Source organism: Pelmatolapia mariae, linkage group LG7, assembly GCF_036321145.2.
Source record: "Pelmatolapia mariae isolate MD_Pm_ZW linkage group LG7, Pm_UMD_F_2, whole genome shotgun sequence".
Taxonomy (NCBI): Eukaryota; Metazoa; Chordata; class Actinopteri; order Cichliformes; family Cichlidae; genus Pelmatolapia; species Pelmatolapia mariae.
Window position 1 is genome coordinate 32988989 of NC_086233.1, and position 10207 is coordinate 32999195.

Consider the following 10207-nt stretch of genomic DNA (forward strand, 5'->3'; position numbering starts at 1 on the left):
AGCTTTATATATTTATATATATATATATTGGTGGCCAGTGTCACTCCTGAAATATATATGAAAGTTTGTTCAGGCTTATACTGTGTACATATGTCAGAAAAATCACATCACCCTGGGATTACTTTCATTTTCAGTGATCTCAACAAACATTTGGTTTTCATAGCAACCATCCAATCATCAGCTACACTGTAAAATGTAATATTGTGTTTAATTAAAACTATTAAATAGGCTGAACTCAATTTTTATCAATTTGTTATTAGAACTCAATTTAAATAAGTTACCAGTACTTTTTATGCAAAAATGCTGATAAACTCGATTAATTTGAGTTGTCCTAACTTAGAAAAAATAAGTAAGCTGGAAGTTTTGCTTCTCAGGGCGGAAGGATGAAAGATGTGTTTTGAAAATGCCACGTGACTACCGTCCCCCTCCCTCCCGGATCAGTCCGCATGTTCATGGCACCAGCATTTGTTATGGAATATATTGAGCAAACCTGGAGATATTATTGTTGTCATTGCTGTGGATCTTTACTGACTTGGTGAGTAAATGTTTACTCTTATTCAAACTGATTTTGTGGCTTCTCTTAGTTTAGCACCAGGTTTCTAATCTTGCTAGCTAGTTAGTGTTAGCCTAGCGTTGCTGCTGCCGCTGTGCTCATGTTACTTAAAAATTAACACCACAGCCTTAAAAACCTTACATAAAACTATGTCGGTGATTTTTTTTGTTGATTGTTTGAAATAAATAAGTGAGATAAGAGCCCAGACAAAATTCTTTGGGAGGTGCAGCCGTTAGGGGTAGGGTGGGTGTGGGGGGTGGATAACGGAGCTCTCCGAAAACGTGAAAGCACTTTTGCAAATATGTGATATTTTGATAAATTAAGTAGATATTTGAGCATTACACAGCTACATTCTCGCCTGAAAATATCTTTAAAGGTTATTTTGTGACCCAGAAAGGGTAGTCTGGTGAAAAAGAGGATCGCATTTGTCGGCTGCGGTTGTCGGAGCCTGTGCGCACTTGTAAGCGCGGCAATGGCGGAGGAGCACTGCTGAAAAACTTATTACTTTTTCTGGGTCACAAAATAAACTTTTAAGATATTTTCAGGCGAGAATGTAGCTGTGTAATGCTCAAATATCTACTTAATTTATCAAAATATCACATATTTGCAAAATGCTCCGACGTTTTCATGCTTTGTGGCAGCTTTTGAACATCTGTGGCATCTATTAATGTCAAATCTAGCCTTTATTTAACATCATAAGCAAACTCTATGTTACAATGATTGCACAGCCATTAAGGATCAAATCAGTTTCTGAAAAATGTTCTGTTTTTTCTCCCTCTGCTTGCTTCTTACTGTCTTTGAGGCTCGGGACCAGCACTCCTGCTGTTGGACAGAAAGACATCAACTCAGTGGTAAGTATTTTGGTTTTCCAATATATTAGCAACTGTTAGTGACATTTATATTAATCAGGCTGAACTTATCATACTTTAGATCAGCCTGTTTTACTTATTGTTTTGTTTGTGCTTTGGTTTGGGGAAGTTGTTTCTTTACTGATCTTTTCCTGTCTGTTATTAGACTTGAGATATGACTGCACTGTGCTGTTGCTGTGACTCCAGTTAATTCTACAAGACATGCTGTGTAAGTAAACAAACAACAACAGTTTGGTCTGCATTTCTTGAAAGATCACATCCCCCAAACTTAGTTTAGAGGGTCTACACTGTATATAGTGAAGTCTGCAAGTTTTCTAACAGCAAAATTTGTTTTGTGCCCAAATCATTTTGCACATCATTAGAATGAAAGTTATTGCCCATGTTTGCATAGACCTTTTTAAAATGATGCTTTCATGACAATATTGTGTGTTGTGTGGTGGTCACGGCTATCCAGACTGACAATTTGGGACATTGAATGTCACCTCTCCGGTGGGGAGGGAGCCTGAGATTGTCTAAATTGGAGTCTGTTTTATACCAAATGCAGGAAAAAATGTTTAAGAAAGCAATTAAGTTCATGTTCCAAAAAATATGATTGTTTGCTTGCAGGACACCAGGAGAGATGAGTCCTCCGTCACAGATGGTGTGGTCAGTGAAGATGGTCACCTGCAGGTTCAAGCTCATTGCATCTCCAACCCACATCCACTGCCACTGTACTTAAGGGAAGTTAAAGACTTTCTTCTGCACCTACATTTGAATCACCTCGATCCATGACAGTCATTCAGGCAATAATGCCTGGACTGGAAACAAGCATCCTTAAAATAATACAACATTCCAGCTCATGTGTTGGAATGAAAAACGAATGTGTTGTTTAAATTAGAGACTGCACTTGTGACAGAACAATAAATATTTTATGTTGATTATATAAATAATGTAAGTACAAAACAAACTTGTGGTAGGCCTAAACTTATTTTCAGAATAATTACATCTGAGACTTTGTTTCGTTGTAACAGTGATGGCAATATAATTTTTATTCAGCAGAACAGTGTCCAGTATGTTGGCTGTTGTACTTTGTTGTGTTTGAAAATAAAAGTTGTGCTCATTTTAACATCATTACAAAAATTGTTGTTAATTATTTTTAATCATATTCATGGTACCACAAATTGTTTTTTCATTTAGTTGAACTTGAAATGTTTGTCAGTAGGTAAACAATTAGTATTGTCAGAAAGTCAGAAATATCAAGTTATTCTTAATACTGCAGACTTGCAATGTATAAGTTTTCCTAACAGTCATCCTAAGTAAGCTTTACTTAGTTTTTTTGAGGCAACGAGTTTCCATAATTTTTTTGAGTTCTGGGAACTAACACGGCTGTGTACATTTTGAGTACAGTGTACTCAAAATGAGTAAGTTGCCCTAACTTGGTCATCTTACGTAAACTTGATCCAATTGTTTTGAGTTCTGGGAACAAATGAGCTTGTACAGAGTACTCAAAATAAATACGTTGTCCTAACTTAGTCATTTTTAGCTAAGCTTTACTCAATTTTTTTGAGGCAACGAGTTTCCATAATTTTTTTGAGTTCTGGGAACTAATTAGATTTTACAGTGTACTTGATAGCCTGTGTGAATAGATCCTCCTGAATATGAATGCCATGATTTGAGACAAAAAGATCTCTTTTACTACCCAAAGAGCAATAATGCTGGGAGTGAGTTTTGGCTGAGAGAAGGACGAGGTAGAGAGGGTCAGATAGACTTATGATTTGTTTTATGTTTAAGAGTGAGAGGAAGTTATTGCTTGGGATGAAGTGAAACAAAGCAAAACTAAACATAAACCCTACATCTTCTGGTTAAACTCAGCTCCTTCGACAAAGGAAAATCTAGCAGTTTTCATAATTCTCAATACTCAAACTAATCTGAGTAGATTTACAATAGTTATATTTGTCACAGTCTAAAATGACCTTTTACGTGTAGTGGAAAGAAAACATAAGAGCCAAAAGCAAACACAGGAATAAATAGGGAGGATGCCAGATTCGAAGATGGAAAATCTTGTCAGATCAAAGACCCTTTTTTCTTGTAGCATTCAAAAAGATTTTTTCTGCTCTTGTAAGAAAAGGTGAGAGCAGCATTTGCCATTTATCTCTTTTTCATTGCAAAGACATTTAAGACATTTTTTTAAGCAGGACGGAAATATTTAGCCCTATTTTCCATTTTAGCTGAATTGTCATAATATGTACTGTGTGATGTGGGCTAAGAAGCAGCATCAAAAAAAAAAAAGTAAATCTGCCACAGAAAAGATGTGAAAGGAATGCACCAATCAAACAAAGAGAAACATGCAGCATGAAAATAATCTAATAGAAGTTGTGGCCTTCACAGTTAGGATTAAATGATGGCTGATGATCGGTTGCTACAGACACCAATAGCTTGTTCAGATTAGCTTAAGTAGCTGCTGATCAAAAGGCTCTATTCCTGTTCACATATGGCAAGGTTTACTTTTGGTTAACTTTGTAGAGTTTGTTTATAGTCAGTGTGGTCCATTATGTTGGTAAAGAGTCCATGTGGAGAGCAAAAAATGAATGGCATTTCATAAATGGAATTTTGAAACTGATTAATTCTATAATTACACCATGCCTCCATTGGGTACTTATCATCGAGCTATATCACAGCATCTTTTTGGCACTAATCAAGATCCATCATCAAACCATAAACCTCCACAGTCTCATTGTGAGTGTTTGCTTTTAAATAAAAACATGTAAAAGCAACTATTTTTATTTACTGGTCACTAAGACCTCGTGACTGTTTTAGATGTAAGTGCTGAAAATGAAATTCATGTGAAAATGAAAGTTTCCTGTAAAAAAGCTTATTTTTTATTTTATTATTATTATTTTATTTTATTTTACAGTTTCCTGTAAGATCAACTATTGGATAGGATGGCTTGTAGAAGCAATAACATGAAATATCTTTATCAGTTTCTCACATCGTCATGGAGACATTTTGGCCAACTTTTCTTTGGTTATCTTATTTGGTTTTCACCAATGTTACACTGTGCATTATGGCCAAACATTTCTACTTTGGTGTGAGGTGTCCAAAAGACATTGTTCCAGAAGTCTTGTGGTTTGTTTAAATGCAGCCTTGGAAATCTAAGCCATACAGCCATCTTCTTTTTATGGAGAGGAGGCTTTCTCCTGGTAACCCTTCAAACAAGCCATCCTTGTTCAGTCCATTTCTAATTGTACTTTCTTGAACTTTAACATTTAGCAAACTAACTGAGGCCTGTAGAGTATGAGATATAGCTCTTCTTGGGTTTTTATGTTATTATTTAAGCACTGCAGAGTCTGACCAAGGGGTGGATTTGCTGGGACATCCACTCCTCAGAATTGTGGTATTGTTTTAAGAGACACCTGAATGCTCCAGAGCAGCAAACTGCCAAAACTCCTGCTTTTATAGAGATGGTCACATGCGCTGATAATCGGTTAATCAAATGCAGTTGGTTAGCAGCACCTGGTTGTTGCATAACCTATTTATTTTAGATGGAGATGATAAGAGTGTACTAGTCTACTGTACTCACTGTACTAGTAGAGTGTAAGTTCGAAAGCTCTTACGTTTTATAGCTCAAAATATAATGTCTATTCAAACAACTGACCTTCAGCGAGTGGTATTTAGACTTGGAGTTAGCTGGTGACATAGCAGAAACAGCAGTCCCTCACTCTACTTACAAATGTTAGCATTACTGATATAGTTTCCCACAAAGTGCAAATTATTATCATTTTTTTAAAAAAAGAAGAAAAATACCCCTTACAAGAGAAAAAGCCCTAAATGGGTTTGCAGTGAAAAGGAGTTTAACAACAACTGCTGCCTTCACCCATTCTCACAAAGGGGAAAAAAAACATACTTTTTTAAAATATTGCCAACAGTCTTTGATCTGACAAGGTTTTCCATCTTCAAATCCAGGGTCTTACCAATTATACTTGTCTCTAACACTTGTGTTTTCTTTAAACTGCCTTTCAGCCTATTCCATTAATCCGTGCCAGAAGTTTTGCTTTATGTGAAGAGTCCTGAGTTCAATCAAAGGTATACATAACTAGCATATTTTCTTATAGAAGAATTACATCTATTCCCAGGCCGTCAAAAATGTTTTGCCAAAGCAACTGGTGTCTTAGAGATACACACATGGTGTCCTTTGGCATCTGTGCTGTTATGGACTGTGTTATGGCAATTGTGAGTCACTCCCAGTGTGTTTGTCACTCCCAGCCCTTTGCAATTTCGTCATTCGTAAAAGACCTCTCTGCATCACGTGTACACACATTTGACAGCCATGAATTTTTGGACATGCAGGCATAATATTTTGAAGGAGCATACTTTTACCAAAAAATAACCAAGCTTTCTGGGGTTTAAACCTAACCAGCAAACAAATAAAGGCAGAGGCATCTAATATTGCTGTGGCATAAGCGCACAAAGACCCATAATGCTGCCTGCGAGCTGGGATTGAGAGAGGCAAGACAAGCCACTAAGGATCGAATAGATGAAATGTGTATTTAAGAATGGATGGAAGGTATTGCTCAGGATTTATAACATTTACTCAAAAAAGAAGAGGAAAGAAAAGAAAACAAGGGGAAACAACAACAAAATCTCCACTTCTGCAGTTCAACTTTGGTTAGATTTAATTTGGCCACAGCTACTTTGCTGTATACATGAATCAATTTTCAAACTATTCCGTACAGATTTACATTGCCAGTGTGTATAGTGTAACCACAGAAACGAGTGTGATGTGTAGAAAGGTGAAAAATTGCTTTGATTCAAACTGAGGACTCCAGTCTAGCAACCTCTGGGAGCTGGAAAGCACTGACGAGAACTGACTGCTGAAAAAGAAAAGACATGTATCACAGTCTAAGAAGCAGTCCAAAGAAAACATAAGCCATTCAGCCAAACATAAGAGTAAATAGGTAAGACCCTGGATTTGGAAATGGAAAACGCTGTCAGATCAAAGACTGTTTTTCTTTCCCTTGTGAGAATAGATGCAGGCAGCATTTAATCTTGCTTTCATGGTGACCACGCTTAATGCATTTTCTTTCAAACATCAACCTGAACTTGTTTTTCTGTTAGAAATATTTAAAGGCTAAGTGTGAAATTGTTGCCAGAAAATGTATCGACGTGGTGTGTGATACTGCAATTTTTGGTATAGATCCAAAACCTGGTAAATACAGGACCAGGATTGCCGATATCAATACTTTCAACTTATAAAGACAGCTTATGTAAAGGCGAGCATTGTGTTATGATTCATAAGCTGAATTTTAATCATCAAATTTAATCACCATTAAATCACTGGGGATTTTGCTTTCCATAATAATTCGTTAACACACTAAAACACACCTTTCAACTTTGAATGAGACCTGGAATGTAAATATGTCTGCTATAGCACTTGTTGTTTAAATGCGCGATATAATATGAAATACCTGACCAGACATTCGGTACAAAAAGGTTAGTATAGTGAGACATTTTTCATAGCTCGTGTTTGAGGTATATTTTTTTCCATTTCCAATAAAATTTATTTAACACAGTTCAGTGGGTTGAATATATTATCTGAATATCTGAGGTGATTGCTCTGCTACAGTAGGCAATTGGCCTAAAGGAACAACTACGACAGTTGCTGAAGATCCAGTGTCAGTTATGACTGAGACATTACTTTCACCACTGAGCTACCTGGTTATTCTTTCCCTCTCTGAAAGGACTGTGACAATGGGCTCTGTCTCTGGTTTGGGGGTCTGGGTCTGTCTGATGGATTTCCATTTTTTCTCTCTTTTTTCTCTCTTTTACTACTTGTTCCGGGACAAAGCTCTCTTTTTCATGGTCTTTCATGTCTTTCAATAAGTTGGTGGTGTTGCCACAGTAGAGAATTTCCTTCCAGTAGGTATCATTGGTTGCAGTATTTTAATTTAAAGCTGCAAAGCACCTATACACATTGCTTTGCTTTTTTGCTTAAGTCAGCCTAGATAGCTCTGCTCAGTGCCACATGAGTCACATGACCGCAGGACAACTAAACACAGCAGAGCAGGCAAAAGGGGGCGGAACAAAGTGTGCCTGCATGACAGGAACGGAGTTTGCACAGACATGTCTACTTTCTGACGAACAGGAGCAACATACTGAATTTACAGAAGAGAAAAAAACGAAAGCATCAATCTATCAATATTTGGATCAATCCGCCCACTGCTATGTTCTACTGCCAAACAGAGGCTTCATTAGAATTTCTAATTTTATTTTATTTTGACAGGCTGGGTCTTCACCTATTTATTTATTTGATTTACAGTTAATGAAGAAAAGGTTGTTTTACTAGACTGTTTCCTGCTTAAGTATCATCAAATCAAAAATAACAGTAAGTATGGAGGCAGTTTATGCAAGACTAGAATTTAATTGTATGCTCAAGGCTAAAGTTTTGCTCTGATGCCACAGTGGATACTGAAACTATTAGTGCCATTTGAAACAAAGTTTTCTAATCAGGAAAAACTGTTCTGGAAGGAAAATGAAAATAAGTAAGCAAGAGGAACAGCTGCATTTATGAGGCTGTAGTAATCTCACACAGACTCCGACACTTGGATAGAAGATTTTGCAAACTATATTTAAAATTATGTTACGAAGGCAAGAAATCACAGATCATCGTGAGCTCTGTTTTGTGCAGCAATTATTATCGTCAGTATTTTTAAAAAATAAATATATAAATTCTAGTTCTTTTGATTTTCGTTTATATCATGTTCATTTGATCAACCCCCATGACTGCGATATTGAGTTCTCTGTTTCATATTGGGTTTGGGTCACCATTAAAAATGAAATGAAGAATTAGAAATACAACTTTTAAGTATCAAAAGACATAACGCTTAACAGATGATTATACTATACTTCTGGTAAAGGTGAAAACTTTTTGATGTCCGTGAACCCCAAGCCAAGTACTGCTAAATTTTACGTAAAACTTTTGACTTTAAAGGTTTTGCTAGTTACCAAAGCAGTAACTAGCAAATGTTACTGCAATGGTAAAAGTCTTTACAGAGCTGCCAAGGGAATGTCTGGTCATGTAAACATGGTAAGTGGACTGGTTCTTATATATATACTCAAAGCACTTTACGCAACCTCATTCACCCATTCACATAAGCACTTTTCTGTGTAAGTGTATCCAAGTGCTTTGGGTTACTATCTTGCCTAAAGATATTTGGTATCCAGAATGGTGCAGCCAGGGGTCAAACCACCAACCTTCTGATTAGTGGATGACCTACTCTACTTCCTGAGCTAAAGCCTGTAATATGGTTACTTTGGATCATACAATAACTAGCTTAGCTTGGTCAATCTCAACCACCCTAGGGGCTGTTTCCCATTTTGACCTCGGGACTTCCAGGCCATACTTGGCACAGATGTTCCTGTATACTATGCCAGCAACTTGGTTATGGCGATCAATGTGTGCCCTGCCTGCTAGCATCTTGCACCCTGCTGTTAAGTGCTGAATGTTTTCAGGGGCATCTTTGCACAGCCTGCACCTGGGGTCTTGCCTCATGTGGTTGACCCCAGCTTCTATTGATCTTATACTGATGAGTACCTCATGTGCATGCTTAGTGCCTCCGTGCTCTCTTTCAGTCCATTTTTTTGACTGAAGCCATTGGTAGGATTTCTGAACATCAGCCTCTTCCTCTATTTGCCAGTTCCTCATCTTGCTAGTGGAACCCCCAAGGCAAGCTAAAGAGAGGGATGCCCAAGAAACGCTTAGTGACGAGACCTCGAGGCAGAAGCGAAAAAGATGGGCTACACCTGGACACATCTAGAAAGAATGGCCCAGGATAGAAATCTGTGGAGATCTACCTTTGGTGGTCCATACCCTGGGAAGGGTGACGGGCAGTAGTAGTAGTACTGGTTCTGACACTCACCAGTCCTCTGACTCCTTCCTTCCACTTAGTGTACAATCTCTGGGTGATGGATCTGGGGTGAAACCCTCCAAGAAACTGGTAAGGCGCTTCCTTGTCTTGATGTCCATGGCTTCTAGCTCCTCACTTGGCCAGCTTATTATCCCAGCAGGGTATCTGATGACGGGTAGGGGGTGGTGTGTTTTACTGCCTTTCAGACTTTTTGTTGTTAAAAAATTCTGTCACTGACAGAAAAAAAATATCTAAAAAATGAACTCTGATACCTAGAATAAGTACTAACAGTGTTTTTTTTAAGACATACAGATAGATTCAGATAGACTTGAATTGTTCAGTGTTTCCTAAAGTTGAAAAAAATCATACATTTCTAGTGTAGCCTGTTGGCTTGTCAACCTCAAAGTGTTATTGTTACTATACTTTTCACCTTAATGAAAGCAGGGCCCTTCACTGTAAACATTTTCCGGATAAAAATCTTTATTTTGGTCACTGTGAGAATTGGCTCAGTTTATTATTAACAAATTCAAACCATAGACAAATCATTCTGGACATAGCTTTTCATTTTAGGGCTTATCTTCACTTTCACTGACAAATGTTGGCTGTGGCAGCTCATATCAGCTCTTAAAAAATAAGTGTTCGAAGAGTACCTTGTTAAACGAAGATTAAATGTTACAAAGGGTCAAAAAATCAATTCAACAGTGACATATATATATATTGATACAACCACAATTCTTAGATTGTTGAGATTATTATTTTTTTGTGTGTGTGTTGAGTATGGAGGATCAAGGACTTCTTTTTCAGCAAACTGATAAAATAAACCTTAGAAGCTTAGTGTACTTTATTTGGAGCTGAAGATGAAGTTTCACTTTTTCAATTTGTACAATTTCATACAGGTTAAT

At 37.2% G+C, this 10207-nt stretch overlaps 1 long non-coding RNA gene across 2 annotated transcripts; it reads left to right on the plus strand.

The window, feature by feature from the left end:
* The first annotated feature begins 284 nt into the window (after nucleotides 1-284).
* On the plus strand, nucleotides 285-2200 carry LOC134632189 (uncharacterized). 2 transcript variants are annotated; one of them, XR_010094478.1, is made up of 4 exons: nucleotides 285-535; nucleotides 1356-1404; nucleotides 1568-1630; nucleotides 2029-2200. It is a non-coding gene; the product is annotated as an uncharacterized LOC134632189 (long non-coding RNA). The 2 variants fall into 2 exon arrangements; XR_010094479.1 differs by lacking the exon at nucleotides 285-535 and having other exon boundaries at nucleotides 1256-1404.
* Nucleotides 2201-10207: the final 8007 nt, after the last annotated feature.